General features: G+C 52.4%; 40 non-coding genes across 40 annotated transcripts; all 40 read right to left on the reverse strand.

Annotated features, from left to right (window-relative positions):
- Positions 1-94: 94 nt before the first annotated feature.
- On the reverse strand, positions 95-176 carry Trnal-cag. Its single transcript has one exon. It is a non-coding gene; the product is annotated as a tRNA-Leu (tRNA).
- Positions 177-7,282: 7,106 nt separating this feature from the next.
- Positions 7,283-7,354, reverse strand: Trnah-gug. The gene has a single exon. It is a non-coding gene; the product is annotated as a tRNA-His (tRNA).
- Positions 7,355-7,740: 386 nt separating this feature from the next.
- On the reverse strand, positions 7,741-7,812 carry Trnae-cuc. The gene has a single exon. It is a non-coding gene; the product is annotated as a tRNA-Glu (tRNA).
- A 283-nt stretch (positions 7,813-8,095) lies between these two features.
- On the reverse strand, positions 8,096-8,177 carry Trnal-cag. Its single transcript has one exon. It is a non-coding gene; the product is annotated as a tRNA-Leu (tRNA).
- Positions 8,178-8,257: 80 nt separating this feature from the next.
- On the reverse strand, positions 8,258-8,339 carry Trnal-uag. Its single transcript has one exon. It is a non-coding gene; the product is annotated as a tRNA-Leu (tRNA).
- A 747-nt stretch (positions 8,340-9,086) lies between these two features.
- Trnah-gug lies at positions 9,087-9,158 on the reverse strand. The gene has a single exon. It is a non-coding gene; the product is annotated as a tRNA-His (tRNA).
- A 386-nt stretch (positions 9,159-9,544) lies between these two features.
- On the reverse strand, positions 9,545-9,616 carry Trnae-cuc. The gene has a single exon. It is a non-coding gene; the product is annotated as a tRNA-Glu (tRNA).
- Positions 9,617-9,899: 283 nt separating this feature from the next.
- On the reverse strand, positions 9,900-9,981 carry Trnal-cag. The gene has a single exon. It is a non-coding gene; the product is annotated as a tRNA-Leu (tRNA).
- Positions 9,982-10,061: 80 nt separating this feature from the next.
- Trnal-uag lies at positions 10,062-10,143 on the reverse strand. Its single transcript has one exon. It is a non-coding gene; the product is annotated as a tRNA-Leu (tRNA).
- Positions 10,144-10,890: 747 nt separating this feature from the next.
- Positions 10,891-10,962, reverse strand: Trnah-gug. Its single transcript has one exon. It is a non-coding gene; the product is annotated as a tRNA-His (tRNA).
- Positions 10,963-11,348: 386 nt separating this feature from the next.
- Trnae-cuc lies at positions 11,349-11,420 on the reverse strand. The gene has a single exon. It is a non-coding gene; the product is annotated as a tRNA-Glu (tRNA).
- A 283-nt stretch (positions 11,421-11,703) lies between these two features.
- Positions 11,704-11,785, reverse strand: Trnal-cag. Its single transcript has one exon. It is a non-coding gene; the product is annotated as a tRNA-Leu (tRNA).
- An 80-nt stretch (positions 11,786-11,865) lies between these two features.
- On the reverse strand, positions 11,866-11,947 carry Trnal-uag. Its single transcript has one exon. It is a non-coding gene; the product is annotated as a tRNA-Leu (tRNA).
- Positions 11,948-12,694: 747 nt separating this feature from the next.
- On the reverse strand, positions 12,695-12,766 carry Trnah-gug. Its single transcript has one exon. It is a non-coding gene; the product is annotated as a tRNA-His (tRNA).
- Positions 12,767-13,152: 386 nt separating this feature from the next.
- Trnae-cuc lies at positions 13,153-13,224 on the reverse strand. Its single transcript has one exon. It is a non-coding gene; the product is annotated as a tRNA-Glu (tRNA).
- A 283-nt stretch (positions 13,225-13,507) lies between these two features.
- On the reverse strand, positions 13,508-13,589 carry Trnal-cag. The gene has a single exon. It is a non-coding gene; the product is annotated as a tRNA-Leu (tRNA).
- Positions 13,590-13,669: 80 nt separating this feature from the next.
- Trnal-uag lies at positions 13,670-13,751 on the reverse strand. The gene has a single exon. It is a non-coding gene; the product is annotated as a tRNA-Leu (tRNA).
- A 747-nt stretch (positions 13,752-14,498) lies between these two features.
- Trnah-gug lies at positions 14,499-14,570 on the reverse strand. The gene has a single exon. It is a non-coding gene; the product is annotated as a tRNA-His (tRNA).
- Positions 14,571-14,956: 386 nt separating this feature from the next.
- Positions 14,957-15,028, reverse strand: Trnae-cuc. Its single transcript has one exon. It is a non-coding gene; the product is annotated as a tRNA-Glu (tRNA).
- Positions 15,029-15,311: 283 nt separating this feature from the next.
- Trnal-cag lies at positions 15,312-15,393 on the reverse strand. Its single transcript has one exon. It is a non-coding gene; the product is annotated as a tRNA-Leu (tRNA).
- An 80-nt stretch (positions 15,394-15,473) lies between these two features.
- Trnal-uag lies at positions 15,474-15,555 on the reverse strand. Its single transcript has one exon. It is a non-coding gene; the product is annotated as a tRNA-Leu (tRNA).
- A 747-nt stretch (positions 15,556-16,302) lies between these two features.
- Positions 16,303-16,374, reverse strand: Trnah-gug. Its single transcript has one exon. It is a non-coding gene; the product is annotated as a tRNA-His (tRNA).
- Positions 16,375-16,760: 386 nt separating this feature from the next.
- On the reverse strand, positions 16,761-16,832 carry Trnae-cuc. Its single transcript has one exon. It is a non-coding gene; the product is annotated as a tRNA-Glu (tRNA).
- Positions 16,833-17,115: 283 nt separating this feature from the next.
- Positions 17,116-17,197, reverse strand: Trnal-cag. The gene has a single exon. It is a non-coding gene; the product is annotated as a tRNA-Leu (tRNA).
- An 80-nt stretch (positions 17,198-17,277) lies between these two features.
- On the reverse strand, positions 17,278-17,359 carry Trnal-uag. The gene has a single exon. It is a non-coding gene; the product is annotated as a tRNA-Leu (tRNA).
- A 747-nt stretch (positions 17,360-18,106) lies between these two features.
- On the reverse strand, positions 18,107-18,178 carry Trnah-gug. Its single transcript has one exon. It is a non-coding gene; the product is annotated as a tRNA-His (tRNA).
- Positions 18,179-18,564: 386 nt separating this feature from the next.
- Positions 18,565-18,636, reverse strand: Trnae-cuc. The gene has a single exon. It is a non-coding gene; the product is annotated as a tRNA-Glu (tRNA).
- A 283-nt stretch (positions 18,637-18,919) lies between these two features.
- Trnal-cag lies at positions 18,920-19,001 on the reverse strand. The gene has a single exon. It is a non-coding gene; the product is annotated as a tRNA-Leu (tRNA).
- Positions 19,002-19,081: 80 nt separating this feature from the next.
- On the reverse strand, positions 19,082-19,163 carry Trnal-uag. Its single transcript has one exon. It is a non-coding gene; the product is annotated as a tRNA-Leu (tRNA).
- Positions 19,164-19,910: 747 nt separating this feature from the next.
- On the reverse strand, positions 19,911-19,982 carry Trnah-gug. The gene has a single exon. It is a non-coding gene; the product is annotated as a tRNA-His (tRNA).
- Positions 19,983-20,368: 386 nt separating this feature from the next.
- On the reverse strand, positions 20,369-20,440 carry Trnae-cuc. The gene has a single exon. It is a non-coding gene; the product is annotated as a tRNA-Glu (tRNA).
- Positions 20,441-20,723: 283 nt separating this feature from the next.
- Trnal-cag lies at positions 20,724-20,805 on the reverse strand. The gene has a single exon. It is a non-coding gene; the product is annotated as a tRNA-Leu (tRNA).
- Positions 20,806-20,886: 81 nt separating this feature from the next.
- Trnal-uag lies at positions 20,887-20,970 on the reverse strand. Its single transcript has one exon. It is a non-coding gene; the product is annotated as a tRNA-Leu (tRNA).
- Positions 20,971-21,722: 752 nt separating this feature from the next.
- Trnah-gug lies at positions 21,723-21,794 on the reverse strand. The gene has a single exon. It is a non-coding gene; the product is annotated as a tRNA-His (tRNA).
- Positions 21,795-22,184: 390 nt separating this feature from the next.
- Positions 22,185-22,256, reverse strand: Trnae-cuc. The gene has a single exon. It is a non-coding gene; the product is annotated as a tRNA-Glu (tRNA).
- Positions 22,257-22,542: 286 nt separating this feature from the next.
- On the reverse strand, positions 22,543-22,624 carry Trnal-cag. Its single transcript has one exon. It is a non-coding gene; the product is annotated as a tRNA-Leu (tRNA).
- Positions 22,625-22,707: 83 nt separating this feature from the next.
- Positions 22,708-22,789, reverse strand: Trnal-uag. Its single transcript has one exon. It is a non-coding gene; the product is annotated as a tRNA-Leu (tRNA).
- A 754-nt stretch (positions 22,790-23,543) lies between these two features.
- On the reverse strand, positions 23,544-23,616 carry Trnah-gug. Its single transcript has one exon. It is a non-coding gene; the product is annotated as a tRNA-His (tRNA).
- Positions 23,617-24,005: 389 nt separating this feature from the next.
- Trnae-cuc lies at positions 24,006-24,077 on the reverse strand. The gene has a single exon. It is a non-coding gene; the product is annotated as a tRNA-Glu (tRNA).
- Positions 24,078-24,524: 447 nt separating this feature from the next.
- Trnal-uag lies at positions 24,525-24,606 on the reverse strand. The gene has a single exon. It is a non-coding gene; the product is annotated as a tRNA-Leu (tRNA).
- Positions 24,607-24,633: the final 27 nt, after the last annotated feature.

Raw genomic sequence — 24,633 nt, forward strand, 5'->3', positions numbered from 1 at the left:
GACAATTCACCAAGCAGACGCTCACGCCTTGTTGTGCTGTTTCCTTTGCGGGCAATGAGTGCATCTGCCTTCGACACAGGAAACATTACACGTTTGGCAGCTGTGGGATTCGAACCCACGCCTCCGAAGAGAATGGTGCCTGAAACCAGCGCCTTAGACCGCTCGGCCACGCTACCTACACAACACGCGCGTCACAAGAGCTGCGTCCCACTCCACGAGAACACACCGCAACGGCACAAAAATGAGACGTAAAAAGTGGCAACTTTTTTTTTTTTTTTTTGTTTTTTTTTTTCTTTATTTTTTTTTTTTTTTTTTTTTTTTTTTTTTTTTTTCTTTTTTTTTTTTTTTTTTTCTTTTTTTTTTTTTTTTATTTTTTTTTTTTTTTTTTTTTTTTTTTTTTTTTTTTTTTTTTTTGTTTTTTTTTTTTTTTTTTTTTTTTTTTTCGGGCCTCCCAACTCCCCTTATAGCCCGGCCTTGCGCTCTCCAAGTTTGCCTTCTTCGGCGAGCTTCATCAGCTATAAATAAACGGTGCTGCTTGCAAACAGAAAAGACGAATTGTTGCACTGCCCATTCAGTTGAAAACCGTAAACTTCTCGGTATGGTTCCTTGGAAGACGTTGGTGTTCAAGATGAAGTGATGAAATCGGAGATACGGGATTGCTGCGAGGAAAGTTTCTTGTGGCTGTCCACCGCTAGTGAAGCATCAAAGGAAAACTAAAATCCTCTTGAAGTGAAAGTGCAGGCCTATATTGACAGCTAAGCAGTCGCTTCGCGCCTTCACGCCTTAAAATAAAAAATGAAAGAATAACAGCGCATCAGGCGCTTGACACCGAAACTCAATAAAAAAGAATAAAATTTAAAAAAAAAGAAGAAAAAGCAATGACTGCCTGAGTTAGTCCACTCAGTCACAGGGAAGGAACACCCTTCATACGTCCCATTATATTATGTTCAAAATGCTTCGTGGCGGCCATTAAAATGGGTAATGAAAAAAGGCACAAAAAGTAAAATAATCGACACATATCAAAGGAATGAATATACTCCCGAACTTTCCGAACTGTCCGGCGGATAAAGGGAAGTAAAACACAATCCTCCCCGACGTGTTTTAAAAAGAAAGTAAAAAATCCTCTGTTCTTAAAAACCAAACAATATCCGTGGCAGCGGCGTGCGCAACGCACCCGTGAATGTACGCCGATAACGGAGGAACCAGACGGTATAAAAAAAATGAATGAAAAACAGAAAGAAATCACTAAATGACAGCAAAACACAAACACACACGAACACAGGATAAAACTGTGTTAAACTTTTCGTCGTAATTTCCACATTGCAGTTCTGCACAAGCGTAAGCATCGTACTTGTTATGATTCACTGTTCCTGTAGCATCAATTTGCATTAACTATGTATCCGGACCCGGAGACAATGCAAAACACAGAAGTAAAGAAAAGTTGCAGCAGTGAAGTGTTGATTACAACAGTTTGTCGTGGGCAAATGCAAGTGCAATTTGCAGAAAATTGGCAAAGATTTTGGCATAGTCTTTCCTGGTTTTAGTGAGGTCATGTTGCGTGGATAAATAAACCAGATAGGCATAGTCGTCCGTAAGTCGCAATTGCAGGAGGGCGAACACAGTGTGAGCCACGATCCATGCAGTGGCGGCACGCTTCGTATGCGGATATGGGTTGAAGTCCGGGATCAATGCCGTGTCCGCAGAAAAAGCGGCAGCGCTGGTCCGGTTGATAAGTGCGAGCATCCTGGCGGCAATGTTCCAAAGCGACAGTGACCTTAGGCACACGAAACGATGTTCTAAGGTGTCGTCTTGGCGACAGTCTTCACACAAGCTCGATGGAGATAAGTGAATGCGGCGCAGCTTTTCGTTGGTGGGAAGAATTCTGTTAACCACTTGGTACCAAAAGCTGCTGACGTCCGCTGACAGGAAGGGAGCGTGAACGTGAGCCCACGCCGTCCTCCACGCAGATCGCGGGTAGCGCGCCTCCATCTTATTACCGACTGGCCGTCCTCTTAGTCCCTGGTAGACACGTTTCACAGTCCGTGTTCGATAGTCGAGTACATCGGCGGCAAGATAACTTTTTTGAATGTAGTATTCTCGAACATAACGCAGCTGAAACGGTATTGCAGTCGGGTCGAGAGGTGCCGCTTCAGATAGAGGCCGATGAATAGCGAACAGAACAGCTGTGGGGCTCGACGGATCCTGTTCAATGGTGACGCTCGTCCGATGAAGGAGCAACGCTGCGGCTTTCATAGCAAAATGAATGAGGCCGAGTCCACCCTGTTCGCGCGGCAAAGTACATGTTTCGTAAGACACCTTGAAAATATGTCCCCGCCACAATAGCCAATAGACTGCCTGTGTTATGGCTCTGCCCAAATTCTTGGGTACCTGAAATAACTGTGCGAGGTACCAGGCTTTGCTGAGCAAGAAAACATTTATTAAAATCACCCGCTGTGTTAATGCGAGGGTGCGAGTAGCGGACAGGCTAGCCATAGCTCGTATGCCATTTAAGACAATACGCCAGTTGTAGGACGCAGTCTGTAACAGATTGGCTTGAAAGCGAACTCCCAAAATTTTGTGTTCCTGCTTTACTGTAAACCATGGGCGTTTGAAGCCACGTGTCGCTGCATAAATAGGAAGAAAAACCGTCTTACGGGTATTGATGCTCGCACCGGATGCACGTTCATACTGTGTAAGAACTGCGCGTATTGTAGCAAAGTCGGTAGCCGAGGACACCAAGAGGCCAAGGTCGTCAGCATAAGCGCGACAAACGTGCTTCTCATTCCCAATACGTATTCCCCTACAAACACTGTGCAATTTACGCAACAAAGGATCTAAGGAAATAGCGTAAAGCGCCATTGACAGAGGGCACCCTTGTTTGACTGAACAGCAGAGCGGAACAGGTTCCGATAAAAGTCCATTGATACTAATCCGTGAGGTGGAATTTTTGAAAAGGTTAAAAATCATAGTTATATACTTTACACCGAAACCAAACTTCTGGAGCACTCGCCGGAGATATAGGTGGCTAACTCTGTCAAAAGCCATTGCAAAATCGATGGATAAAATGCCAAAAGGAATCCTATTCGTCGAAGCATAGGCAATGGCATCTCGGTATGTCGACACAGCACCATAGAGAGTGCGGTTCGGCACTGCACAGTATTGAAAGGGACTAATCAGTTTTTTCATGACCAGCTTCAAGCGGGAGGAGACACATTTGGTGAAGAGTTTGTAATCACCATTAAGAAGGGTGATTGGTCTAAGATTGCACAGTTGCCTGGTGACCGGAACCTTTGGAACCAAGACCACAATACCTTCCAGGAAGGACGCAGGGACATCCACACCAGTTAAAATTTCATTAAAAACGTCAGTCAGGGCAGAGCCAAACAAGTGCCAAAAATGCAGATAAAATTCCGGTGGCAACCCATCAGCGCCCGGTGATTTGTTCTGGGAACACAGTTTTAAGACATCACCCACTTCGTCCACGGTAAAGTTGTCTGTGAGGCGACGGCGATCCGCTACGGATAAGACGTATGGAACGTCGTGGAGAAGCTCGGAAATCGCGGCAGCATCAGTGTATTTCTCACTGAAAAGTTCCATGAAGTGACGGTGGGCCTCGGCAAGAATTGCCGCCTGGTTATCAAGCCGCGCACCGTCAGCTGATTCCAGCTCTGTGACGTAACGTCGCTTTGCGCGCCGGCGTTCGCGCAGCTGATGAAACACGGAAGGCGCTTCATCAGCCAGCGCCCCGGGGGCTCGGCTCCGTACGACAGATCCGCGCAACGATTCCCTTTTCAAATCCAGAAGACGGAGTTTTATACGCCGAATTGTCGCCATCCGAAGAGCGGGATTGTTTGTGTGCAGGTGGATGGCATCATTTAAACAGCTCTCGTAAAATTGCAATGTAGAACGCTCCCAGTGAGCAACATCCTGACTGAATTCCAGGATCGCCTTGCGTAATGCCGGCTTAACAAATTCTACCCACCAAGACAAAGTGGAGGCATATAGACCGCGATATTTTAGCACCCTCTGCCATACACGCACGATAACCGGCGCAAAATGTGGGTGTGAGAGATGTCGCACATTAAACTTCCATAATCGACTTGCGCGGGGTTGATCCGCCAATAGAGAATGAAAGCGGCAGACATACGCACAATGATCGGAAAAAATCACGGGGTGAACAGAGGAGTCCGTAAGACAGTGCTGTTTATCACGAGAAACGTAAATCCTATCGAGCCGACTTCTTCCCGTGGGATAAAAGAAAGTAAAGCCCACGGCCCGCGGGTGTAAATAACACCACGAGTCAATTAAATTCATCTCAGTAACGAGCGTCTGTAATTCTAGGCACTTATATGGCCGTGGCTCCTGATCTCTATCGTCCAGCACGCAATTAAAATCGCCGCCCATGACTAAAGGCAGGTGGGGGCCCTGTAAAAGGTGACAAATGTCACTGCTATAAAACACACGGCGACGTGGCTGCCCGTCGGCACCAGAAGGGGCGTACACGTTAATATATCTTACGTTGTTGATCGTGCAAGCTACACCACGACCGTTAGGAATTGTAGCGACATTACTATAGTCATGACCAACACGAATTAAAATGGCAGTACCACAATTACACTCGACATCAAAGTTCAAGAGTACTTGATAGCCCGGAATGGAGTGAAGTAGATCTATCACAACCTCCTGCAAAAACACTACGTCAGCAGCAATGTAATTTATAAAACCCACAAAACTTGCAAACTTCACTGGCGACTCCAATTTATTAAGATTAATAGTAGCGACAACTGATGGAGGACGTGCTACCATAGACAACAGGGAAAAACAAATAAAACAAATTAGACGGCAGGAGTGGACCCACCCTCCTCCTCCATATCGTCTGCCCAGTCACAACGTTCAGACGGTGCAGCTGAAGTAGGCGGTTCGTGTGTGGGAGGTACAGACGCGGAATCCTGCGAAAGGGGACGCGTGCGACGCTGGGGGGTGTCTTCCGCCTTACGCTTAACCGAAAGTTGTGCCGGGTTCGTTGCCTGAGACGTCGTAGTGTCCATTGCAAGAGTTACATCAGAGTGGTGCAACATTTCCTTTAACTGCTGTACAACCTGTTCCCGCCTGTCGGCCGACACACTTGTCGTAGGCGCTGGCTGACTGCTCGCCACAGGACGCTGTGGACGACGCCCCCCCGCAACCGACGGCCGAGATTCGACTACGGGGCGAGGCAAGGGCTTATGCGCCGGCTTTTGCACAGATTTTTGTTTTTGTTTTGACTTCGGACGGGGAACCTGCTTCCATTCCGGAGACGGGCTGCGTTCTCCGCGAGAAAAAGACCGTGTGTCTAAAATCCGCGAGCTACTGGCACTGCGGAAGCGGTCAGTATTGCCACGCCTGTCTGAAACACTTTCACGCCTGGGCTTTGGTTCCTGTGAGGCAGGAACCGCGTCCGGAAACCCGTGAGGTACGGAAGTGGACGGTGACGAATCCACTACAGCAACAGGGGGGGTAACCACCTGAACGGGTTCTGATCCGGTCCGTTCCGGAGCTTCAGGCACAGCCGGAGGCGGAATCGGTACAGTAGCGGCGGGAACTGACTGAGAAAGTACGGACAAGGATTGAACAGTATCAGAACCGGTGGCAGTGGCATCGACATCCATCGCGACCGCAGCAACTAACGGCGTTTCCGTTTCCGCGGAACGTGCCGGTGAACGGGGAACACCTAACAACACGGCCGCGTACGACGCGTCGTCATCTTGCCCACGGGGCGGTAGCTGCACAGGGCGCCTACGCCTAGGACAATTTTGTCTAAAATGGTCTGTGGCATTGCAATAGGAACACGTTTGCGGCTGACCACTATACGAAATAAAAGCCCGGTGGCCGGCCATAACCAAAAACGAGGGAACGTGCTTCCTCACAATCATCTTTACACTGCGGATACCGTTCTCAACCTGATATATATAAGCGGACGACCACTTTTCTTTTGTAATCGACAAAACTGTGCCATAAGGCATAAGGCTACGAGCGATTGTCTCATTCCTAGTCTCAAACGGCAGATTGAATACCCGAACATTTCGAATACCGAATCCAGCGTTCGACAAAGTCACATTGCTAATTGTCCCATCAGAGTGTTTGAATTTACGTACGCCACCATTTTCACTGACAAGAGCATCACACAATTCCGGACATTTCAATTTTACGAACAAAGAGTTCAGGAACGCGTCTAATTGCAATCCTAGCACTTCACTTTCAGGAATTTGCAAATCATTTTTCATCCACGAATGAATTTCGAAAGCAGACGGTCGGGTTACGTTTCTATCAAATTCGCACTGGATATTATTTTCTCGGTCTTCAGAATCCATGTTAACTTACAGTTCAGCTGACTACAGCAGCGAAGAAACAGTCACCGCGAAGAACCGTCGCCGACTGCGAAGCACACGTAAACACCGCCCGACACGCCGGAGCGAGCGCGCGATGTGTTCGGGCCCACGACTCCGAAGAGACTGGTGCCTAAAACCAGCGCCTTAGACCGCTCGGCCACGTTACCGTTGGGGCAGCAGCGGCAAAACGTTTCCTTTGTACTACAAAGATCACTTCGAAATGGAAGTATCTTGGCAATCGCCGTGCCATGTATTTCCACTGCTCTCCCACTGGAAGCGTCTCTTTAGGCCATCCACAGCAAGAAAAAGCCGTGCCCGCCGTATGGTAGCGACGCCACTTGTCTGTAGCTGTCGCAGTTAAGGAGACAGCGTCAAGAGACGTTTTCGTACCGTGACCAGGTTTCGAACCTGGGCCTTCCGTAACCACTAAAGTATCGTAGCTGTAACTGTCAGGCGGAGCTAGAATGCTCCATGTATCAAACATATGTGAGCTCAAGGAGGTTACACTTGAAGAAAAAGCGCCAGGTTAACGCGATCACAGCAAAACCGCCGGCAGCTACGGGATTCGAAACCGCGCCTACAGAGATACTGGTGCCTTAAACCAGCGCCTTAAAGCGCTCGGCCACGCTACATGCGCTGCTTGGTGCGCCAGTGTTCCTAGCATTTGTACAAACAGTGCACGCCACAGCTTCCTGTTCTGCTGGGACTGGCTGCTCATCCATCGCACTTCAAACAACTGCCCTTTTCGACTACAGAGAGCAGCGGACGTCTGCGCTCTGGGAGGCGACATTACGTGTTGGGGATGAAGTGGTAGTGCAAACTGCGGCCTGCGGAACACGAGTGAAAAAATCAACAGAGTACTGTCATTTCGAGTACTCGTCATTGCAACGGCAGCAAGGCAAAACTTTCAAAATTGCCGTGACCAGGATTCGAACCTGGGTTATTGCGGCCACAACGCAATGTCCTAACCACTAGACGATCACGGCCATGGCCACGGAGGCGCACGCGAAGGCAGCTGGCTCGAATGCAAGTGGCGATACCCAGCAAAGCCTAGGCCAAGGTGTACGCCACAGCAGTGTCAGACACGGTCTCCATCACATGTATACGAGCAAATGAACGTGCCTGCGCTGTCAGGACACTAACTACAGTGGTTAGCTGCATTCACCTCCGTGGCAATGTCTTGCAGTCCTCCAAGCCTCTTGACTACAGGTACCGGTATGTGGCTCGATAACAAGTGGATAGACGCCGCATCTCTCTCGCCGTCAGGTGTTGCCGCGAGTCATACTTAACGTAGCTTTCTGCACGCGTCAGCGTAGCGTCAGTCGAGCAAAGTCGAGACAAGTCGCATAAGAGGAGCAATAAAAACGCGCAATTCCGGTACCGGGAATCGAACCCGGGCCTCCTGGGTGAGAGCCAGGTATCCTAGCCACTAGACCACACCGGATAACGACGGCAGTGCTCTTTCCAGCGAACGCAGCAGCCACCCACGGTTGACTGACGACAACTGTAAAAAATCCACTCTCTCGCGTTATAGAACGGCGTGCTCCGGACGCATTTCGTGGAGACGAACGCCAGCAATGATGAGAGCAAAAGGTGCCTGAAAATCCTGTCGTTGCACCACGCACTGTTCTACGACAATTCACCAAGCAGACGCTCACGCCTTGTTGTGCTGTTTCCTTTGCGGGCAATGAGTGCATCTGCCTTCGACACAGGAAACATTACACGTTTGGCAGCTGTGGGATTCGAACCCACGCCTCCGAAGAGAATGGTGCCTGAAACCAGCGCCTTAGACCGCTCGGCCACGCTACCTACACAACACGCGCGTCACAAGAGCTGCGTCCCACTCCACGAGAACACACCGCAACGGCACAAAAATGAGACGTAAAAAGTGGCAACGGTGGGATTCGAACCCACGCCTCCGAAGAGACTGGTGCCTAAAACCAGCGCCTTAGACCGCTCGGCCACGTTACCGTTGGGGCAGCAGCGGCAAAACGTTTCCTTTGTACTACAAAGATCACTTCGAAATGGAAGTATCTTGGCAATCGCCGTGCCATGTATTTCCACTGCTCTCCCACTGGAAGCGTCTCTTTAGGCCATCCACAGCAAGAAAAAGCCGTGCCCGCCGTATGGTAGCGACGCCACTTGTCTGTAGCTGTCGCAGTTAAGGAGACAGCGTCAAGAGACGTTTTCGTACCGTGACCAGGTTTCGAACCTGGGCCTTCCGTAACCACTAAAGTATCGTAGCTGTAACTGTCAGGCGGAGCTAGAATGCTCCATGTATCAAACATATGTGAGCTCAAGGAGGTTACACTTGAAGAAAAAGCGCCAGGTTAACGCGATCACAGCAAAACCGCCGGCAGCTACGGGATTCGAAACCGCGCCTACAGAGATACTGGTGCCTTAAACCAGCGCCTTAAAGCGCTCGGCCACGCTACATGCGCTGCTTGGTGCGCCAGTGTTCCTAGCATTTGTACAAACAGTGCACGCCACAGCTTCCTGTTCTGCTGGGACTGGCTGCTCATCCATCGCACTTCAAACAACTGCCCTTTTCGACTACAGAGAGCAGCGGACGTCTGCGCTCTGGGAGGCGACATTACGTGTTGGGGATGAAGTGGTAGTGCAAACTGCGGCCTGCGGAACACGAGTGAAAAAATCAACAGAGTACTGTCATTTCGAGTACTCGTCATTGCAACGGCAGCAAGGCAAAACTTTCAAAATTGCCGTGACCAGGATTCGAACCTGGGTTATTGCGGCCACAACGCAATGTCCTAACCACTAGACGATCACGGCCATGGCCACGGAGGCGCACGCGAAGGCAGCTGGCTCGAATGCAAGTGGCGATACCCAGCAAAGCCTAGGCCAAGGTGTACGCCACAGCAGTGTCAGACACGGTCTCCATCACATGTATACGAGCAAATGAACGTGCCTGCGCTGTCAGGACACTAACTACAGTGGTTAGCTGCATTCACCTCCGTGGCAATGTCTTGCAGTCCTCCAAGCCTCTTGACTACAGGTACCGGTATGTGGCTCGATAACAAGTGGATAGACGCCGCATCTCTCTCGCCGTCAGGTGTTGCCGCGAGTCATACTTAACGTAGCTTTCTGCACGCGTCAGCGTAGCGTCAGTCGAGCAAAGTCGAGACAAGTCGCATAAGAGGAGCAATAAAAACGCGCAATTCCGGTACCGGGAATCGAACCCGGGCCTCCTGGGTGAGAGCCAGGTATCCTAGCCACTAGACCACACCGGATAACGACGGCAGTGCTCTTTCCAGCGAACGCAGCAGCCACCCACGGTTGACTGACGACAACTGTAAAAAATCCACCCTCTCGCGTTATAGAACGGCGTGCTCCGGACGCATTTCGTGGAGACGAACGCCAGCAATGATGAGAGCAAAAGGTGCCTGAAAATCCTGTCGTTGCACCACGCACTGTTCTACGACAATTCACCAAGCAGACGCTCACGCCTTGTTGTGCTGTTTCCTTTGCGGGCAATGAGTGCATCTGCCTTCGACACAGGAAACATTACACGTTTGGCAGCTGTGGGATTCGAACCCACGCCTCCGAAGAGAATGGTGCCTGAAACCAGCGCCTTAGACCGCTCGGCCACGCTACCTACACAACACGCGCGTCACAAGAGCTGCGTCCCACTCCACGAGAACACACCGCAACGGCACAAAAATGAGACGTAAAAAGTGGCAACGGTGGGATTCGAACCCACGCCTCCGAAGAGACTGGTGCCTAAAACCAGCGCCTTAGACCGCTCGGCCACGTTACCGTTGGGGCAGCAGCGGCAAAACGTTTCCTTTGTACTACAAAGATCACTTCGAAATGGAAGTATCTTGGCAATCGCCGTGCCATGTATTTCCACTGCTCTCCCACTGGAAGCGTCTCTTTAGGCCATCCACAGCAAGAAAAAGCCGTGCCCGCCGTATGGTAGCGACGCCACTTGTCTGTAGCTGTCGCAGTTAAGGAGACAGCGTCAAGAGACGTTTTCGTACCGTGACCAGGTTTCGAACCTGGGCCTTCCGTAACCACTAAAGTATCGTAGCTGTAACTGTCAGGCGGAGCTAGAATGCTCCATGTATCAAACATATGTGAGCTCAAGGAGGTTACACTTGAAGAAAAAGCGCCAGGTTAACGCGATCACAGCAAAACCGCCGGCAGCTACGGGATTCGAAACCGCGCCTACAGAGATACTGGTGCCTTAAACCAGCGCCTTAAAGCGCTCGGCCACGCTACATGCGCTGCTTGGTGCGCCAGTGTTCCTAGCATTTGTACAAACAGTGCACGCCACAGCTTCCTGTTCTGCTGGGACTGGCTGCTCATCCATCGCACTTCAAACAACTGCCCTTTTCGACTACAGAGAGCAGCGGACGTCTGCGCTCTGGGAGGCGACATTACGTGTTGGGGATGAAGTGGTAGTGCAAACTGCGGCCTGCGGAACACGAGTGAAAAAATCAACAGAGTACTGTCATTTCGAGTACTCGTCATTGCAACGGCAGCAAGGCAAAACTTTCAAAATTGCCGTGACCAGGATTCGAACCTGGGTTATTGCGGCCACAACGCAATGTCCTAACCACTAGACGATCACGGCCATGGCCACGGAGGCGCACGCGAAGGCAGCTGGCTCGAATGCAAGTGGCGATACCCAGCAAAGCCTAGGCCAAGGTGTACGCCACAGCAGTGTCAGACACGGTCTCCATCACATGTATACGAGCAAATGAACGTGCCTGCGCTGTCAGGACACTAACTACAGTGGTTAGCTGCATTCACCTCCGTGGCAATGTCTTGCAGTCCTCCAAGCCTCTTGACTACAGGTACCGGTATGTGGCTCGATAACAAGTGGATAGACGCCGCATCTCTCTCGCCGTCAGGTGTTGCCGCGAGTCATACTTAACGTAGCTTTCTGCACGCGTCAGCGTAGCGTCAGTCGAGCAAAGTCGAGACAAGTCGCATAAGAGGAGCAATAAAAACGCGCAATTCCGGTACCGGGAATCGAACCCGGGCCTCCTGGGTGAGAGCCAGGTATCCTAGCCACTAGACCACACCGGATAACGACGGCAGTGCTCTTTCCAGCGAACGCAGCAGCCACCCACGGTTGACTGACGACAACTGTAAAAAATCCACTCTCTCGCGTTATAGAACGGCGTGCTCCGGACGCATTTCGTGGAGACGAACGCCAGCAATGATGAGAGCAAAAGGTGCCTGAAAATCCTGTCGTTGCACCACGCACTGTTCTACGACAATTCACCAAGCAGACGCTCACGCCTTGTTGTGCTGTTTCCTTTGCGGGCAATGAGTGCATCTGCCTTCGACACAGGAAACATTACACGTTTGGCAGCTGTGGGATTCGAACCCACGCCTCCGAAGAGAATGGTGCCTGAAACCAGCGCCTTAGACCGCTCGGCCACGCTACCTACACAACACGCGCGTCACAAGAGCTGCGTCCCACTCCACGAGAACACACCGCAACGGCACAAAAATGAGACGTAAAAAGTGGCAACGGTGGGATTCGAACCCACGCCTCCGAAGAGACTGGTGCCTAAAACCAGCGCCTTAGACCGCTCGGCCACGTTACCGTTGGGGCAGCAGCGGCAAAACGTTTCCTTTGTACTACAAAGATCACTTCGAAATGGAAGTATCTTGGCAATCGCCGTGCCATGTATTTCCACTGCTCTCCCACTGGAAGCGTCTCTTTAGGCCATCCACAGCAAGAAAAAGCCGTGCCCGCCGTATGGTAGCGACGCCACTTGTCTGTAGCTGTCGCAGTTAAGGAGACAGCGTCAAGAGACGTTTTCGTACCGTGACCAGGTTTCGAACCTGGGCCTTCCGTAACCACTAAAGTATCGTAGCTGTAACTGTCAGGCGGAGCTAGAATGCTCCATGTATCAAACATATGTGAGCTCAAGGAGGTTACACTTGAAGAAAAAGCGCCAGGTTAACGCGATCACAGCAAAACCGCCGGCAGCTACGGGATTCGAAACCGCGCCTACAGAGATACTGGTGCCTTAAACCAGCGCCTTAAAGCGCTCGGCCACGCTACATGCGCTGCTTGGTGCGCCAGTGTTCCTAGCATTTGTACAAACAGTGCACGCCACAGCTTCCTGTTCTGCTGGGACTGGCTGCTCATCCATCGCACTTCAAACAACTGCCCTTTTCGACTACAGAGAGCAGCGGACGTCTGCGCTCTGGGAGGCGACATTACGTGTTGGGGATGAAGTGGTAGTGCAAACTGCGGCCTGCGGAACACGAGTGAAAAAATCAACAGAGTACTGTCATTTCGAGTACTCGTCATTGCAACGGCAGCAAGGCAAAACTTTCAAAATTGCCGTGACCAGGATTCGAACCTGGGTTATTGCGGCCACAACGCAATGTCCTAACCACTAGACGATCACGGCCATGGCCACGGAGGCGCACGCGAAGGCAGCTGGCTCGAATGCAAGTGGCGATACCCAGCAAAGCCTAGGCCAAGGTGTACGCCACAGCAGTGTCAGACACGGTCTCCATCACATGTATACGAGCAAATGAACGTGCCTGCGCTGTCAGGACACTAACTACAGTGGTTAGCTGCATTCACCTCCGTGGCAATGTCTTGCAGTCCTCCAAGCCTCTTGACTACAGGTACCGGTATGTGGCTCGATAACAAGTGGATAGACGCCGCATCTCTCTCGCCGTCAGGTGTTGCCGCGAGTCATACTTAACGTAGCTTTCTGCACGCGTCAGCGTAGCGTCAGTCGAGCAAAGTCGAGACAAGTCGCATAAGAGGAGCAATAAAAACGCGCAATTCCGGTACCGGGAATCGAACCCGGGCCTCCTGGGTGAGAGCCAGGTATCCTAGCCACTAGACCACACCGGATAACGACGGCAGTGCTCTTTCCAGCGAACGCAGCAGCCACCCACGGTTGACTGACGACAACTGTAAAAAATCCACCCTCTCGCGTTATAGAACGGCGTGCTCCGGACGCATTTCGTGGAGACGAACGCCAGCAATGATGAGAGCAAAAGGTGCCTGAAAATCCTGTCGTTGCACCACGCACTGTTCTACGACAATTCACCAAGCAGACGCTCACGCCTTGTTGTGCTGTTTCCTTTGCGGGCAATGAGTGCATCTGCCTTCGACACAGGAAACATTACACGTTTGGCAGCTGTGGGATTCGAACCCACGCCTCCGAAGAGAATGGTGCCTGAAACCAGCGCCTTAGACCGCTCGGCCACGCTACCTACACAACACGCGCGTCACAAGAGCTGCGTCCCACTCCACGAGAACACACCGCAACGGCACAAAAATGAGACGTAAAAAGTGGCAACGGTGGGATTCGAACCCACGCCTCCGAAGAGACTGGTGCCTAAAACCAGCGCCTTAGACCGCTCGGCCACGTTACCGTTGGGGCAGCAGCGGCAAAACGTTTCCTTTGTACTACAAAGATCACTTCGAAATGGAAGTATCTTGGCAATCGCCGTGCCATGTATTTCCACTGCTCTCCCACTGGAAGCGTCTCTTTAGGCCATCCACAGCAAGAAAAAGCCGTGCCCGCCGTATGGTAGCGACGCCACTTGTCTGTAGCTGTCGCAGTTAAGGAGACAGCGTCAAGAGACGTTTTCGTACCGTGACCAGGTTTCGAACCTGGGCCTTCCGTAACCACTAAAGTATCGTAGCTGTAACTGTCAGGCGGAGCTAGAATGCTCCATGTATCAAACATATGTGAGCTCAAGGAGGTTACACTTGAAGAAAAAGCGCCAGGTTAACGCGATCACAGCAAAACCGCCGGCAGCTACGGGATTCGAAACCGCGCCTACAGAGATACTGGTGCCTTAAACCAGCGCCTTAAAGCGCTCGGCCACGCTACATGCGCTGCTTGGTGCGCCAGTGTTCCTAGCATTTGTACAAACAGTGCACGCCACAGCTTCCTGTTCTGCTGGGACTGGCTGCTCATCCATCGCACTTCAAACAACTGCCCTTTTCGACTACAGAGAGCAGCGGACGTCTGCGCTCTGGGAGGCGACATTACGTGTTGGGGATGAAGTGGTAGTGCAAACTGCGGCCTGCGGAACACGAGTGAAAAAATCAACAGAGTACTGTCATTTCGAGTACTCGTCATTGCAACGGCAGCAAGGCAAAACTTTCAAAATTGCCGTGACCAGGATTCGAACCTGGGTTATTGCGGCCACAACGCAATGTCCTAACCACTAGACGATCACGGCCATGGCCACGGAGGCGCACGCGAAGGCAGCTGGCTCGAATGCAAGTGGCGATACCCAGCAAAGCCTAGGCCAAGGTGTACGCCACAGCAGTGTCAGACACGGTCTCCATCACATGTATACGAGCAAATGAACGTGCCTGCGCTGTCAGGACACTAACTACAGTGGTTAGCTGCATTCACCTCCGTGGCAATGTCTTGCAGTCCTCCAAGCCTCTTGACTACAGGTACCGGTATGTGGCTCGATAACAAGTGGATAGACGCCGCATCTCTCTCGCCGTCAGGTGTTGCCGCGAGTCATACTTAACGTAGCTTTCTGCACGCGTCAGCGTAGCGTCAGTCGAGCAAAGTCGAGACAAGTCGCATAAGAGGAGCAATAAAAACGCGCAATTCCGGTACCGGGAATCGAACCCGGGCCTCCTGGGTGAGAGCCAGGTATCCTAGCCACTAGACCACACCGGATAACGACGGCAGTGCTCTTTCCAGCGAACGCAGCAGCCACCCACGGTTGACTGACGACAACTGTAAAAAATCCACCCTCTCGCGTTATAGAACGGCGTGCTCCGGACGCATTTCGTGGAGACGAACGCCAGCAATGATGAGAGCAAAAGGTGCCTGAAAATCCTGTCGTTGCACCACGCACTGTTCTACGACAATTCACCAAGCAGACGCTCACGCCTTGTTGTGCTGTTTCCTTTGCGGGCAATGAGTGCATCTGCCTTCGACACAGGAAACATTACACGTTTGGCAGCTGTGGGATTCGAACCCACGCCTCCGAAGAGAATGGTGCCTGAAACCAGCGCCTTAGACCGCTCGGCCACGCTACCTACACAACACGCGCGTCACAAGAGCTGCGTCCCACTCCACGAGAACACACCGCAACGGCACAAAAATGAGACGTAAAAAGTGGCAACGGTGGGATTCGAACCCACGCCTCCGAAGAGACTGGTGCCTAAAACCAGCGCCTTAGACCGCTCGGCCACGTTACCGTTGGGGCAGCAGCGGCAAAACGTTTCCTTTGTACTACAAAGATCACTTCGAAATGGAAGTATCTTGGCAATCGCCGTGCCATGTATTTCCACTGCTCTCCCACTGGAAGCGTCTCTTTAGGCCATCCACAGCAAGAAAAAGCCGTGCCCGCCGTATGGTAGCGACGCCACTTGTCTGTAGCTGTCGCAGTTAAGGAGACAGCGTCAAGAGACGTTTTCGTACCGTGACCAGGTTTCGAACCTGGGCCTTCCGTAACCACTAAAGTATCGTAGCTGTAACTGTCAGGCGGAGCTAGAATGCTCCATGTATCAAACATATGTGAGCTCAAGGAGGTTACACTTGAAGAAAAAGCGCCAGGTTAACGCGATCACAGCAAAACCGCCGGCAGCTACGGGATTCGAAACCGCGCCTACAGAGATACTGGTGCCTTAAACCAGCGCCTTAAAGCGCTCGGCCACGCTACATGCGCTGCTTGGTGCGCCAGTGTTCCTAGCATTTGTACAAACAGTGCACGCCACAGCTTCCTGTTCTGCTGGGACTGGCTGCTCATCCATCGCACTTCAAACAACTGCCCTTTTCGACTACAGAGAGCAGCGGACGTCTGCGCTCTGGGAGGCGACATTACGTGTTGGGGATGAAGTGGTAGTGCAAACTGCGGCCTGCGGAACACGAGTGAAAAAATCAACAGAGTACTGTCATTTCGAGTACTCGTCATTGCAACGGCAGCAAGGCAAAACTTTCAAAATTGCCGTGACCAGGATTCGAACCTGGGTTATTGCGGCCACAACGCAATGTCCTAACCACTAGACGATCACGGCCATGGCCACGGAGGCGCACGCGAAGGCAGCTGGCTCGAATGCAAGTGGCGATACCCAGCAAAGCCTAGGCCAAGGTGTACGCCACAGCAGTGTCAGACACGGTCTCCATCACATGTATACGAGCAAATGAACGTGCCTGCGCTGTCAGGACACTAACTACAGTGGTTAGCTGCATTCACCTCCGTGGCAATGTCTTGCAGTCCTCCAAGCCTCTTGACTACAGGTACCGGTATGTGGCTCGATAACAAGTGGATAGACGCCGCATCTCTCTCGCCGTCAGGTGTTGCCGCGAGTCATACTTAACGTAGCTTTCTGCACGCGTCAGCGTAGCGTCAGTCGAGCAAAGTCGAGACAAGTCGCATAAGAGGAGCAATAAAAACGCGCAATTCCGGTACCGGGAATCGAACCCGGGCCTCCTGGGTGAGAGCCAGGTATCCTAGCCACTAGACCACACCGGATAACGACGGCAGTGCTCTTTCCAGCGAACGCAGCAGCCACCCACGGTTGACTGACGACAACTGTAAAAAATCCACCCTCTCGCGTTATAGAACGGCGTGCTCCGGACGCATTTCGTGGAGACGAACGCCAGCAATGATGAGAGCAAAAGGTGCCTGAAAATCCTGTCGTTGCACCACGCACTGTTCTACGACAATTCACCAAGCAGACGCTCACGCCTTGTTGTGCTGTTTCCTTTGCGGGCAATGAGTGCATCTGCCTTCGACACAGGAAACATTACACGTTTGGCAGCTGTGGGATTCGAACCCACGCCTCCGAAGAGAATGGTGCCTGAAACCAGCGCCTTAGACCGCTCGGCCACGCTACCTACACAACACGCGCGTCACAAGAGCTGCGTCCCACTCCACGAGAACACACCGCAACGGCACAAAAATGAGACGTAAAAAGTGGCAACGGTGGGATTCGAACCCACGCCTCCGAAGAGACTGGTGCCTAAAACCAGCGCCTTAGACCGCTCGGCCACGTTACCGTTGGGGCAGCAGCGGCAAAACGTTTCCTTTGTACTACAAAGATCACTTCGAAATGGAAGTATCTTGGCAATCGCCGTGCCATGTATTTCCACTGCTCTCCCACTGGAAGCGTCTCTTTAGGCCATCCACAGCAAGAAAAAGCCGTGCCCGCCGTATGGTAGCGACGCCACTTGTCTGTAGCTGTCGCAGTTAAGGAGACAGCGTCAAGAGACGTTTTCGTACCGTGACCAGGTTTCGAACCTGGGCCTTCCGTAACCACTAAAGTATCGTAGCTGTAACTGTCAGGCGGAGCTAGAATGCTCCATGTATCAAACATATGTGAGCTCAAGGAGGTTACACTTGAAGAAAAAGCGCCAGGTTAACGCGATCACAGCAAAACCGCCGGCAGCTACGGGATTCGAAACCGCGCCTACAGAGATACTGGTGCCTTAAACCAGCGCCTTAAAGCGCTCGGCCACGCTACATGCGCTGCTTGGTGCGCCAGTGTTCCTAGCATTTGTACAAACAGTGCACGCCACAGCTTCCTGTTCTGCTGGGACTGGCTGCTCATCCATCGCACTTCAAACAACTGCCCTTTTCGACTACAGAGAGCAGCGGACGTCTGCGCTCTGGGAGGCGACATTACGTGTTGGGGATGAAGTGGTAGTGCAAACTGCGGCCTGCGGAACACGAGTGAAAAAATCAACAGAGTACTGTCATTTCGAGTACTCGTCATTGCAACGGCAGCAAGGCAAAACTTTCAAAATTGCCGTGACCAGGATTCGAACCTGGGTTATTGCGGCCACAACGCAATGTCCTAACCACTAGACGATCACGGCCATGGCCACGGAGGCGCACGCGAAGGCAGCTGGCTCGAATGCAAGTGGCGATACCCAGCAAAGCCTAGGCCAAGGTGTACGCCACAGCAGTGTCAGACACGGTCTCCATCACATGTATACGAGCAAATGAACGTGCCTGCGCTGTCAGGACACTAACTACAGTGGTTAGCTGCATTCACCTCCGTGGCAATGTCTTGCAGTCCTCCAAGCCTCTTGACTACAGGTACCGGTATGTGGCTCGATAACAAGTGGATAGACGCCGCATCTCTCTCGCCGTCAGGTGTTGCCGCGAGTCATACTTAACGTAGCTTTCTGCACGCGTCAGCGTAGCGTCAGTCGAGCAAAGTCGAGACAAGTCGCATAAGAGGAGCAATAAAAACGCGCAATTCCGGTACCGGGAATCGAACCCGGGCCTCCTGGGTGAGAGCCAGGTATCCTAGCCACTAGACCACACCGGATAACGACGGCAGTGCTCTTTCCAGCGAACGCAGCAGCCACCCACGGTTGACTGACGACAACTGTAAAAAATCCACCCTCTCGCGTTATAGAACGGCGTGCTCCGGACGCATTTCGTGGAGACGAACGCCAGCAATGATGAGAGCAAAAGGTGCCTGAAAATCCTGTCGTTGCACCACGCACTGTTCTACGACAATTCACCAAGCAGACGCTCACGCCTTGTTGTGCTGTTTCCTTTGCGGGCAATGAGTGCATCTGCCTTCGACACAGGAAACATTACACGTTTGGCAGCTGTGGGATTCGAACCCACGCCTCCGAAGAGAATGGTGCCTGAAACCAGCGCCTTAGACCGCTCGGCCACGCTACCTACACAACACGCGCGTCACAAGAGCTGCGTCCCACTCCACGAGAACACACCGCAACGGCACAAAAATGAGACGTAAAAAGTGGCAACGGTGGGATTCGAACCCACGCCTCCGAAGAGACTGGTGCCTAAAACCAGCGCCTTAGACCGCTCGGCCACGTTACCGTTGGGGCAGCAGCGGCAAAACGTTTCCTTTGTACTACAAAGATCACTTCGAAATGGAAGTATCTTGGCAATCGCCGTGCCATGTATTTCCACTGCTCTCCCACTGGAAGCGTCTCTTTAGGCCATCCACAGCAAGAAAAAGCCGTGCCCGCCGTATGGTAGCGACGCCACTTGTCTGTAGCTGTCGCAGTTAAGGAGACAGCGTCAAGAGACGTTTTCGTACCGTGACCAGGTTTCGAACCTGGGCCTTCCGTAACCACTAAAGTATCGTAGCTGTAACTGTCAGGCGGAGCTAGAATGCTCCATGTATCAAACATATGTGAGCTCAAGGAGGTTACACTTGAAGAAAAAGCGCCAGGTTAACGCGATCACAGCAAAACCGCCGGCAGCTACGGGATTCGAAACCGCGCCTACAGAGATACTGGTGCCTTAAACCAGCGCCTTAAAGCGCTCGGCCACGCTACATGCGCTGCTTGGTGCGCCAGTGTTCCTAGCATTTGTACAAACAGTGCACGCCACAGCTTCCTGTTCTGCTGGGACTGGCTGCTCATCCATCGCACTTCAAACAACTGCCCTTTTCGACTACAGAGAGCAGCGGACGTCTGCGCTCTGGGAGGCGACATTACGTGTTGGGGATGAAGTGGTAGTGCAAACTGCGGCCTGCGGAACACGAGTGAAAAAATCAACAGAGTACTGTCATTTCGAGTACTCGTCATTGCAACGGCAGCAAGGCAAAACTTTCAAAATTGCCGTGACCAGGATTCGAACCTGGGTTATTGCGGCCACAACGCAATGTCCTAACCACTAGACGATCACGGCCATGGCCACGGAGGCGCACGCGAAGGCAGCTGGCTCGAATGCAAGTGGCGATACCCAGCAAAGCCTAGGCCAAGGTGTACGCCACAGCAGTGTCAGACACGGTCTCCATCACATGTATACGAGCAAATGAACGTGCCTGCGCTGTCAGGACACTAACTACAGTGGTTAGCTGCATTCACCTCCGTGGCAATGTCTTGCAGTCCTCCAAGCCTCTTGACTACAGGTACCGGTATGTGGCTCGATAACAAGTGGATAGACGCCGCATCTCTCTCGCCGTCAGGTGTTGCCGCGAGTCATACTTAACGTAGCTTTCTGCACGCGTCAGCGTAGCGTCAGTCGAGCAAAGTCGAGACAAGTCGCATAAGAGGAGCAATAAAAACGCGCAATTCCGGTACCGGGAATCGAACCCGGGCCTCCTGGGTGAGAGCCAGGTATCCTAGCCACTAGACCACACCGGATAACGACGGCAGTGCTCTTTCCAGCGAACGCAGCAGCCACCCACGGTTGACTGACGACAACTGTAAAAAATCCACCCTCTCGCGTTATAGAACGGCGTGCTCCGGACGCATTTCGTGGAGACGAACGCCAGCAATGATGAGAGCAAAAGGTGCCTGAAAATCCTGTCGTTGCACCACGCACTGTTCTACGACAATTCACCAAGCAGACGCTCACGCCTTGTTGTGCTGTTTCCTTTGCGGGCAATGAGTGCATCTGCCTTCGACACAGGAAACATTACACGTTTGGCAGCTGTGGGATTCGAACCCACGCCTCCGAAGAGAATGGTGCCTGAAACCAGCGCCTTAGACCGCTCGGCCACGCTACCTACACAACACGCGCGTCACAAGAGCTGCGTCCCCACTCCACGAGAACACACCGCAACGGCACAAAAATGAGACGTAAAAAGTGGCAACGGTGGGATTCGAACCCACGCCTCCGAAGAGACATGGTGCCTAAAACCAGCGCCTTAGACCGCTCGGCCACGTTAACCGTTGGGGCAGCAGCGGCAAAAACGTTTCCTTTGTACTACAAAGATCACTTCGAAATGGAAGTATCTTGGCAATCGCCGTGCCATGTATTTCCACTGCTCTCCCACTGGAAGCGTCTCTTTAGGCCATCCACAGCAAGGAAAAAGCCGTGCCCGCCGTATGGTAGCGACGCCACTTGTCTGTAGCTGTCGCAGTTAAGGAGACAGCGTCAAGAGACGTTTTCGTACCGTGACCAGGTTTCGAACCTGGGCCTTCCGTAACCACTAAAGTATCGTAGCTGTAACTGTCAGGCGGAGCTTAGAATGCTCCATGTATCAAACATATGTGAGCTCAAGGAGGTTACACTTGAAGAAAAAGCGCCAAGGTTAACGCGATCACAGCAAAACCGCCGGCAGCTACGGGATTCGAAACCGCGCCTACAGAGATACTGGTGCCTTAAACCAGCGCCTTAAAGCGCTCGGCCACGCTACATGCGCTGCTTGGTGCGCCAGTGTTCCTAGCATTTGTACAAACAGTGCACGCCACAGCTTCCTGTTCTGCTGGGACTGGCTGCTCATCCATCGCACTTCAAACAACTGCCCTTTTCGACTACAGAGAGCAGCGGACGTCTGCGCTCTGGGAGGCGGACATTACGTGTTGGGGATGAAGTGGTAGTGCAAACTGCGGCCTGCGGAACACGAGTGAAAAAATCAACAGAGTACTGTCATTTCGAGTACTCGTCATTGCAACGGCAGCAAGGCAAAACTTTCAAAATTGCCGTGACCAGGATTCGAACCTGGGTTATTGCGGCCACAACGCAATGTCCTAACCACTAGACGATCACGGCCATGGCCACGGAGGCGCACGCGAAGGCAGCTGGCTCGAATGCAAGTGGCGATACCCAGCAAAGCCTAGGCCAAGGTGTACGCCACAGCAGTGTCAGACACGGTCTCCATCACATGTATACGAGCAAAATGAACGTGCCTGCGCTGTCAGGACACTAACTACAGTGGTTAGCTGCATTCACCTCCGTGGCAATGTCTTGCAGTCCTCCAAGCCTCTTGACTACAGGTACCGGTATGTGGCTCGATAACAAGTGGATAGACGCCGCATCTCTCTCGCCGTCAGGTGTTTGCCGGCGAGTCATACTTAACGTAGCTTTCTGCACGCGTCAGCGTAGCGTCAGTCGAGCAAAGTCGAGACAAGTCGCATAAGAGGAGCAATAAATAACGCGCAATTCCGGTACCGGGAATCGAACCCGGGCCTCCTGGGTGAGAGCCAGGTATCCTAGCCACTAGACCACACCGGATAACGACGGCAGTGCTCTTTCCAGCGAACGCAGGCAGCCACCCACGGTTGACTGACGACAACTGTAAAAAATCCACCCTCTCGCGTTTTAGAACGGCGTGCTCCGGACGCATTTCGTGGAGACGAAACGCCAGCAATGATTGAGAGCAAAAGGTGCCTGAAAATCCTGTCGTTGCACCACGCACTGTTCTACGACAATTCACCAAGCAGACGCTCACGCCTTGTTGTGCTGTTTCCTTTGCGGGCAATGAGTGCATCTGCCTTCGACACAGGAAACATTACACGTTTGGCAGCTGTGGGATTCGAACCCACGCCTCCGAAGAGAATGGTGCCTGAAACCAGCGCCTTAGACCGCTCGGCCACGCTACCTACACAACACGCGCGTCACAAGAGCTGCGTCCCACTCCACGAGGAAACACACCGCAACGGCACAAAAATGAGACCGTAAAAAGTGGCAACGGTGGGATTCGAACCCACGCCTCCGAAGAGACTGGTGCCTAAAACCAGCGCCTTAGACCGCTCGGCCACGTTACCGTTGGGGCAGCAGCGGCCAAAACGTTTCCTTTGTACTACAAAGATCACTTCGAAATGGAAGTATCTTGGCAATTCGCGCGTGCCATGTATTTCCACTGCTCTCCCACTGGAAGCGTCTCTTTAGGCCATCCACAGCAAGAAAAAGCCGTGCCCGCCGTATGGTAGCGACGCCACTTGTCTGTAGCTGTCGCAGTTAAGGAGACAGCGTCAAGAGACGTTTTCGTACCGTGACCAGGTTTTCGAACCTGGGCCTTCGTAACCACTAAAGTATCGTAGCTGTAACTGTCAGGCGGAGCTAGAATGCTCCATGTATCAAACATATGTGAGCTCAAGGAGGTTTACACTTGAAGAAAAAGCGCCAGGTTAACGCGATCACAGCAAAACCGCCGGCAGCTACCGGGATTCGAAACCGCGCATACAGAGATACTGGTGCCTTAAACCAGCGCCTTAAAGCGCTCGGCCACGCTACATGCGCTGCTTGGTGCGCCAGTGTTCCTAGCATTTGTACAAACAGTGCACGCCACAGCTTCCTGTTCTGCTGGGACTGGCTGCTCATCCATCGCACTTCAAACAACTGCCCTTTTCGACTACAGAGAGCAGCGGGACGTCTGCGCTCTGGGAGGCGACATTACGTGTTGGGGATGAAGTGGTAGTGCAAACTGCGGCCTGCGGAACACGAGTGAAAAAATCAACAGAGTACTGTCATTTCGAGTACTCGTCATTGCAACGGCAGCAAGGCAAAACTTTCAAAAATTGCCCGTGACCAGGATTCGAACCTGGGTTATTGCGGCCACAACGCAATGTCCTAACCACTAGACGATCACGGCCATGGCCACGGAGGCGCACGCGAAGGCAGCTGGCTCGAATGCAAGTGGCGATACCCAGCAAAGCCTAGGCCAAGGTTGTACGCCACAGCAGTGTCAGACACGGTCTCCATCACATGTATACGAGCAAATGAACGTGCCTGCGCTGTCAGGACACTAACTACAGTGGTTAGCTGCATTCACCTCCGTGGCAATGTCTTGCAGTCCTCCAAGCCTCTTGACTACAGGTACCGGTATGTGGCTCCGATAACAAGTGGATAGACGCCGCATCTCTCTCGCCGTCAGGTGTTGCCGCGAGGTCATACTTAACGTAGCTTTCTGCACGCGTCAGCGTAGCGTCAGTCGAGCAAAGTCGAGACAAGTCGCATAAGAGGAGCAATAAAAACGCGCAATTCCGGTACCGGGAATCGAACCCGGGCCTCCTGGGTGAGAGCCAGGTATCCTAGCCACTAGACCACACCGGATAACGACGGCAGTGCTCTTTCCAGCGAACGCAGCAGCCACCCACGGTTGACTGACGACAACTGTAAAAAATCCACCCTCTCGCGTTATAGAACGGCGTGCTCCGGACGCATTTCGTGGAGACGAACGCCAGCAATGATGAGAGCAAAAGGTGCCTGAAAATCCTGTCGTTGCACCACGCACTGTTCTACGACAATTCACCAAGCAGACGCTCACGCCTTGTTGTGCTGTTTCCTTTGCGGGGCAATGAGTGCATCTGCCTTCGACACAGGAAACATTACACGTTTGGCAGCTGTGGGATTCGAACCCACGCCTCCGAAGAGAATGGTGCCTGAAACCAGCGCCTTAGACCGCTCGGCCAACGCTACCTACACAACACGCGCGTCACAAGAGCTGCGTCCCACTCCACGAGAACACACCGCAACGGCACAAAAATGAGACGTAAAAAGTGGCAACGGTGGGATTCGAACCCACGCCTCCGAAGAGACTGGTGCCTAAAACCAGCGCCTTAGACCGCTCGGCCACGTTACCGTTGGGGCAGCCAGCGGCAAAACGTTT

This window comes from Schistocerca americana, unplaced genomic scaffold (assembly GCF_021461395.2).
Source record: "Schistocerca americana isolate TAMUIC-IGC-003095 unplaced genomic scaffold, iqSchAmer2.1 HiC_scaffold_908, whole genome shotgun sequence".
NCBI classification, from domain to species: domain Eukaryota; kingdom Metazoa; phylum Arthropoda; class Insecta; order Orthoptera; family Acrididae; genus Schistocerca; species Schistocerca americana.